Source organism: Trifolium pratense, linkage group LG7 (assembly GCF_020283565.1).
Source record: "Trifolium pratense cultivar HEN17-A07 linkage group LG7, ARS_RC_1.1, whole genome shotgun sequence".
Lineage (NCBI taxonomy): Eukaryota > Viridiplantae > Streptophyta > Magnoliopsida > Fabales > Fabaceae > Trifolium > Trifolium pratense.
The window spans coordinates 15,148,370-15,157,194 of NC_060065.1; positions in this window are offsets into that span (position 1 = coordinate 15,148,370).

The window sequence follows — 8,825 nt, forward strand, 5'->3', positions numbered from 1 at the left end:
GGTGATTGTTGTTGTGGTTGAGGTTGAGGTTGAGGTGATTTTGGTTTAGGAGGTGAGCTAGATTTGTGGGTTTCATGAGTAAGAGGTTGATTATTGAGGGGGTCAGGGCTGAGGTGTTTTTCTAGTTCAGAAAGTGGGTTATCAGAAGGTGAAATGTCAGGAAGAATAGTTCTAAGTGGTTTGGTAAACCCTATTCCAATTTCAGCTTCATTAAAGATGTACTGAGAAGATTTACCTTTAGGATCAGGGACATGTTTCTGATGCATCCTGGTACTCAGAGTTTCTTCATCAGACTCAGTTTCTGAATCAGACTGAGATTCAGAGGAGTCACTATCTTCACTTTCTTCTTCATCATCAACAATAATAGGCTTCTTTGATGAAGTTGCAGCACCTTTTCCAGTCAAAGCTTCATGTTTCCTCTTTGTTCTTTGCTCAGCAGCAGCTTCTTCTACCTTAACCTTCTTCTGAGCCAGAAGATCTGGTTTATCTTGTTCAGCTTTCCTCTTAGGTTTCCTCTTAGGATTATACATGTTTACAGGAGCTGGAGGGACCATACTCCTATCAATAGTATACCCTTCTTTCCTAAGAACTTCCAGATAATCTTGGATGATGTGCTCAGCATCCATCTCAGAGATTACTGGGTAACCATCCACATACAAACGATCTTCAAGGCTAGCTGTAAATTCTTGTGTAGGTTGAACCAACTTTGATGAGATGATGCGCATTTTGGTTAGAAAACTTCCATTTAGAATCTCAGGAGTGAACTTCTTTTCCACAAGTTCTGGATGGAATTTCTTCAGGTTCTGAACAACATGACCTTGATGAAGAAGGTCTGAGAGTAATCTTGGATAAGCTATGGCTGCTTTCCTCTGAGATTTGCTTGAGAAGATTGCTTCACATATCCTCTCAAAGAAATATTCTCCTAGATTCACTTTCATACCTTTCAGAAGGAAAAAGATCAGGTGACGATGATGAAGGTGTGAAAACACAAGAAGGGGGGGGGGGGGGGTTGAATTGTGTTTTAGCCAAGTTAAAACTTTTTCAAGTTCTTAACTCAACTACGTTAGCAGTGGATAAATAACACAAATAAAAGCAAGATAGAGAGAGAGAAATCACACAAGCAATTTATACTGGTTCCTCTCACAAAACGAGAGTAGTCCAGTCCCCTTGCACTTCCAAGGGATTTCACTATAATCACACAAGATTACACCTGCTCAAGCACACAAGCAAGAGACTTCTCAACAATGCTCAAGCACACAAGCAAGAGACTTCACACTTAAGCACACAAGCTTAAGTTTCCTCAAGTAAAAGTAAAGTGTATAAAAATATACAAGTGCTTTTAGATGAACCTAAAGATAGCAAATACAAATAATACAGAGTATTTGACTAAAGTGCAAAAACACTTGATGAAAGGTTCAGAGCTTGTATACACAGAGTTCAGAGTTTGTTCAGCGTACGTTCAATCCTTAATAATTGTATATAGTTGTAGCTGAATCTTCTAGTATATATACCACTAGAAAAGAGTCGTTGCAAAAAGAACCGTTGGAGTTGATAATCTTTTGTCTTCAAGCAGTCTGTCTTGATGCAGTTTGATTGTATCCAAAACTAAGAAAGAGTTTCAGTTACTTTGACTACTGCAGAGTGGACTTTCCTTATTCAGCTAACAAAACTGAAAACCCACGTTCTCAAAAGAGAACAGACAAACTGAGAGTAGCTGAACTGATCAGGCTTGAAGGGTCCTTTTCTTCATTGGTAGAAGAGTTGACTGGTGAAGGGAATCTTCACAGCTTTCAAAGAGATCTTCAGAGGTTGATGAAGCTTGTAGACAGACAGGAAGTTCTGAAGTCTTCATCCTCTGAACGTTGTAACTTCTGAAGTCCAACATCTTCTGAGTGCTTGTGAACTTCTGAATTCACATCCTCTGAACTTTACTCAGAGCTTATCTGATGTTTGTATCTGCGCACTTAAAATAAATTTTTAGTCCTTCCAATTGTTTATTAATACTTTGTTATCATCAAAACCTTTATAGATTTAGGGGCAACCATTTTTAAATCAATTTTGTTCCAACAATCTCCCCCTTTTTGATGATGACAAACATCAGTATTAATTGACAATTGTTGTTAAATTAACTTATCATGTTTCTCTTAGGTTTATGAGGTTTGCAAGCTCCCCCTAAGATTGATACTCCATAAAGTCTGAACTTTATGTTTTATCCATGATATTTTAATTTAGTATAAGATTAAGATGGTTAGAAATAAAACAAGTTTCATATCTTTCTTCAGAGTGAGAGGTTTGCAAGCTCTCCCCCTAAGTCTCATAAGGCTAAGTTAAAATTGCACTCTTAACTTATCCTTACTTATGAAATTTATTTTAGTTTCAACTAACTTAATCTCCTCATTGAAATACGTAAAACAACTTAAAAGTAACAACTTTTAACATAACGGATAAAAGCGAGATAAAAGAGTGGTTTCAGTTTTGAACTTATCGCTTATCAATTAATGCGTAACTACTCCCCCTTTTGTCATTATCAAAAAGTAAAAAAAAATTTATAAAACCAAGACAGTCAAAGAAAGAAGAGAGGTTGTTACAAAGGTGAATTAATTTTCAAAAACGAAAACCAACGCGCTCAAAGGTTTATAAAAGGTGAGCGAGTTAACATGCCTTCTTCACGTAAAAACAAGAGTAAACAAGTGAAAGAAGAGAGATTAGGAATAATGAAAAGATTTAGTTTACGCATCGCAGAGTTTAAGAGAAAGAAGAACGAGGAGAAACGCGAAGACGATGAGAAGGATAAAGAAGACAACAAGATACCACAAGATGCTGAGATAATAATCATCTCATCAGATTCTGAAGCTGAAGAGAATGAAGATGATGCTGACTATGTTGAGTTCTTGGCTAGCTATGTTCCAGAAGAGGAACAAGAAGAAGAAGAACAAGAACAAAACCCAGATCCCATAGAAATTTCATCAGAGGATGCTGAGGAGAAATCAGAGATTTCTTCTGAGTTTTATCCCTCTGATTAGGATTAGGTTGTCGTTTTCTTTTTCTTTTCACCAATGTACTCAACATGGTTAGATCATGAATAAAAATTTCGTTTAAAAGCATCGTGTGTTTTTGTGTTCCTATTTATCAAAGAAAATTAGCATAAGCAAAACAAACAAAATATAAAACAAACCACATAAATAATAGAACAAACATAGCTTAAAAGGAAATTGTTCAGAGGATAAACAGAGAATAAAAAAAAATATAAAACATGTGCAGAGAATCCTAGGGTTTCTTAAGAAAGGCTAAGAGTTGGTCGAATTTATCATTCAAGGATCCCACATTGGAAACTAAACCATCCACCTTGGTTTCCAATGTCTCATGAGCAGCTCTTTGACGTTCTAAACCTTCTTGCTGTTCCCTCAGGGCTTCTTGAAAAATCTGCAACTGATTAGCCATCACAGGAGCTTGATCGTCAATCACAGGTGTTTGTTCTTCAACCACAGGTGCCTTGCCTTTATCAGAGGGTTCACCTTCCTCTGGATAGTCAATCATCAGGACATCATCCTGGTTCAGAGAAGCAAGCACATCATCTGTAGCATCCTCTTGGTTTATCTCAGGAAGTTCTTCAGCAAGCCTTGCAGCAGCTTCAGCTAAACGTTCATTCTCAATCCGTTGATCCTCAAGACGGTGCAGAAGAGTAGAGTCAACCCAGCAATCATTGAATGCAGACAGACGCCTTACAACAGCAGCTATAGCGACAAGCTTAGCACGCTCATGCTCTTCATGATTGAACGGCGTTAACCTTTTCAACTCAGCCCTAGCCAAACTGTTCCTCATGAAGCTTATACCATCCAGATCCCTCTTACTAACAACGGCCTTAATCTTTGCAGCAGCAACATCCAAAGCATTGCAAATCCTTGCCTTAATGCTTGAAACTTCTAGGTCCACATCAGAAGGACAAACTAAGAACCTGTCCTTTATTGTAGATAATCTAAGCAAATCTTCATGAAATTGAGTGGATAGATTACTAAAAGGATTGGATGATGAGGGTGAAGGATTGGGAATGGTAGAGAGAGTAGGTGTTTCAGTAGCAGGGTTGTCAATAACCACAACTTCTGCATCTGAGGGCTTGGGAGTACAAGTGTGAATACGCTCAGGAGAAGCATGTTCAGCACTTGGGTTAGGATGGGGTTCAGGGGTTGGTTCAGATGATGAGATGTCAGAAGTTGATTCAGGGTAAATATGTTCAGGAGATGGTTCAGGAGTTTTATGTTCAGCTGTTGGTTCAGGAGCAAGTTGTTCAGGGGTTGGTTCAGGAGAGGGTTGTTTGATGGGAGATGTTGGTTCAGCATTTGGAATATCTGGTTGAGGTTCAGATGGTGATGTGATAGGTGTTTCCTTTTGTGGTTGAGGTTGATGTGATTTAGGTTTAGGTGGAGATGAAGGTTTTTGGGTGAAGGTTTGGTTATTCAGAGGATCTGGACTAAGATGTTTCTCTAGTTCAGATAGGGGGTTATCAGAGGTTGGAGTTTCAGAGGCTGGTAAAATAGTTCTGAGAGGTTTGGTGTAACCTAATCCAATCTCATTTTCATTAAAGACATACTTAGTAGACTTACCTTTATCTTTTGAAATAGGAGCAGGTCTTTTACGAAGTCTTTCAGCAATTGTCTCTTCATCAGACTCAGTCTCATCTTCAGACTCAGATTCTTCAGATGAACTGTCTTCCTCAACAACAATAGGCTTTTTGGAAGCTCCCTCAGCAGCCTTGTTTGCAGTTTCTTCATGCTTCCTCTTAGTCCTTTGCTCAGCCATAGATTGTTCAACTTTGACTTTCTTCTGAGCCAAAAGATCTGGCTTGGGTAGGTCCTCTTGAGTTCCAGCCTTTCTCTTTTGCTTCCTAGAAGGATTATACAGATTTGCAGGAGCAGGAGGAACCATACTCCTGTCAACAACAAAACCTTCTTGTCTGAGCACTTCCAAGTAGTCCTGAATCACATGCTCAGCATCAGCTTCAGATATAACTGGGTAGCCTTCTACATACAGACGATCCTCAAGCCTAACAGAGAACTCTTGTGGGGGAGCAACAGGCTTAGATGCAATCAAACGCATCTTGGACAGAAAACTAGCGTTCAGAATCTCTGGATAAAACTTCTTCTGAACCAATTCAGGGTGGAATTTCTTCAAGTTCTGAACAACATGACCTTGATGTAGAAGGTCTGATAACAACCTAGGATAAACTATAGTAGTTTTCCTCTGAGATTTACTTGCAAGAATGGCTTCACAAATACGTTCAAAAAAGTAATCTCCAAGATTAACCTTCTTTCCAGTGAGAAGGAAATACAGCAGATGACGATGAGTCCATGAGATTGTATCAGTCCCACCAACCCTTGGACTGATAGCTGCTAAGATGATCTTGAAAAGAACTCTACATTCATCAGTCAAACCCTTTACTTTCCCTTTTAAGGAGAAGTCTGTGCATATGAGATGCAGAAGATCATCTCTGTATCTTGTATCCTTTTCAAACGCATCTAACTCTATCCCAGAGTTAGGTAGACCAAGAAGAGCATTGAAATGGATAGGCGAGAATGCCATGTTCATCCCACAGATATTTGACCTAATCTGTATACCAGTGAATTCCAACAGACCCATTTCCTTCCTAGTTTTTCCTTTCAAACTAGGATCCCTTTCTATTGCAGCAAGCTCTTCCTTCTTAGCTTCATGCTTGTCAAACACTTTTGCTTTCATCCAGAATTTCTTCAACAAATCTGGATAAATGGGACCATTGAGCATGTCGAAATACTTATCCCATCCCTGAGTGATAAAGTACTTCTTAACTTCAAACCCATTAACTTGTAGACCATCGAAATCAACCATCTTCTCTGAAAGAAAAGTAAGTTCAGATTCTGGAAACTCCATCTCGTTCCCAACGATCTGAAGATTTTTGAAAATAAACGGAGGAATCCTTTTTGACGAAGAAGACGAAGCACCAGCCATTGTTGGAGATTAGGGTAAGGTTTGGAAAACTAACGAGAGTGAAGGAAAGTTTGTTGGAGGTTTAGAGAGAATATGAAAGTGTAGGTTGTGAAAGTGAATAGTGTGCAAGTGTATTGTGTAAGTTTATTTAAATGTGAAATTCTGGTACACAGTAGACAAGTGTTGTCCACGATGTGCCGACACTTGTCGCAACACTTGTCTTAGCAGTAAGAACAATAAAACAGAGCATTAAAAACATATACTGAAAAGCATAAACGACACACATAATTGTTAACCCAGTTCAGCCTAACAGCCTAATCTGGGGGATACCAATCCAGGAGGAAATTCACTATCAGCAGTATTAATTCGGAGCTAAACTCCCCCGTTTACAACTCCTCACTTAATCCCTACCCAATGCAACTTCTACCTAGGAACTCCTAGATATGAGACCCCGTCTCACTCCCCTCAACCTTACAACCAGTAAGGATTTCAATAACAATAGAATGGAGACACACTCCTTGACAAAGATGAAGACACACTTCAATAACATCACCACCTAGCCAACGACTAAGTTCACAATTTGGAGTTGCTTAAAAGCTTCCTCCAATTACAATACTCAACTCATTACCTATAGGTTTCTGAGTGAGGACACGGTGACCATCTCACAACTCGAGTGGTTCACTTTACACCAACTCTCCTAGAGAGTGGCTTAAAGACACGAAACCCTTAAAAGACTACATCTTTGATATTCTATTTTAGCTTCAAGTTTCGGTTCATAATAAGGGTTAGCAACACCCTTTATATAGCACAGCCTCGTGGGCTTTTCACCATGCTTCAGCTCCAAGAAATCTTCTAGATGCAAAATATATATTTTTACCAAATCTTTATTTGCATCAAATATTCCTCCCATAAATATATTTGTTGTAAATATATTTTAAAATTAAATCTTCTAATCTTCTTGAAGCACAAAGATTTATTTGAAATAAATCTTTTATATTTTCTGCAGCAATCTTCACAAGATATATTTTTGAAAATAATAGTTCTATTTTTGAAACACAAGAATATATTTTCCAAAAATATAATTCCTTTAGAAAATATAACTAGGGTTTCGGCTGCCTCCTGAAACACATTAAACACGTGCGCCTTCCTCTGTAAGAAACCTTGAAACAATTCTTCAATCAAATCTTCAAAAGATTGAGTAGAAATTAAAACCGCTAGCTGGCGCGAACAGATGCAGAGTCAGGTGTTGTTCCAAAGTGTCCCAACATTTGTCACAACACTTGGGGTCAGCACATTTGTCTCAACACTTGGCTAAGATATGTTTTTGCAAAATGTAGCCAATCATACAAAAACCCAACAATCTCCCCCTTTGGCAAATTTTGGCTAAAACAATATTAGACCAGTATATAGAGAGATACAGTATTACCTTTCCTTCGAGTCAACATGATCACACAACTAGGAAAGAAAGTAACACATAGTAAGACTACTTCCAAGAGAGGTAAGTAGCATCAGAGGCATGCAATAGCAGGAATAAACACATATAGCCTCACAGAGCAGATAGAGAGAAATAAACTCTCATAGTGGATTCACAGATAGGAGAAATAAACTCCTATAATCAGAGTACATCCATTCAACAAAAGATCACCAGGGAAAAATAAATTCCCATAGAACTAGGAAAAATAAATTCCCAGCCACCAGAGAATAAAGCCAAGATGTCTCAGCATATGGCAACACACTTGTCACTTATTCATACTACCACTCCCCCTGAATTTATGCATGACAGAGCACAAGCATACAATGTAATCAACCATAGGAACTACAACATCCTTGTAATATCAGAAGCATTCAATCAGAGTGATTAACGCTTAATAGTTGTTGTAGACACACATGTGTGCATTCATAAATAAGCATGTACAAGTTACCCATATTTCTATGAATGTAACTAACTAAGTCACCCATATTGCTATAAATGTGACCTAAATCATCCATATTTCTATGACTGTGATCCTAAGCATAAAAGTCATCCATATTTCTATGATTATGACTAAGCACGATGAATCATCCATATTTCTATGACTATGATTATGATCATGCCCTATGCTACAAATTTAAATGCTTTTTGGAATTCTTGCAACACATCACACAGAGCTGAAGGTAACATTTACTCCACTCAGACATAGGCCTAGAAGATTAACACATCGCAGAAAGAACCGCAACAACATACACACCAGATGTCAGCACATCTGTCCACACAACATACACACCAGATGTCAGCACATCTGTCCACACAACATACACACCAGATGTCAGCACATCTGTCCACACATCACGCAGATAGATCTTACATATCACAGGTCACTACTCCCCCTTTTTAGCCACAAATTCTGACAAATAAAGTCAGTGTGCATTAAACAACAGAACAGAGGCATAGAGGTACCATAGCAGTATCAGAAGTGCAAGTTACATAACAGAGAGAAATAAACTCTCACAAAAGAACCACATAGGGAGAAATAAACTCCCACATACTGAGAAAAATAAATTCTCACACATCAGATCAGGATGTCTAGACATCAGACATGACATCACACATCAGGAACATAACACTCCCACAACCATTAAACACACTATCAGAGCATAAGCTAGCAGAACACATTATCAAGCTAGCTACACACTACTACTCCTCCTGAATAGCATTTCTCCCCCTCAACACATGCATATATATATATATATATATATATATATATATATATATATATATATATATATATATATATATATATATATATATATATATATATATATATATATATATATATATATATATATATATATATATATATATATATATATATATATTACTCATACTC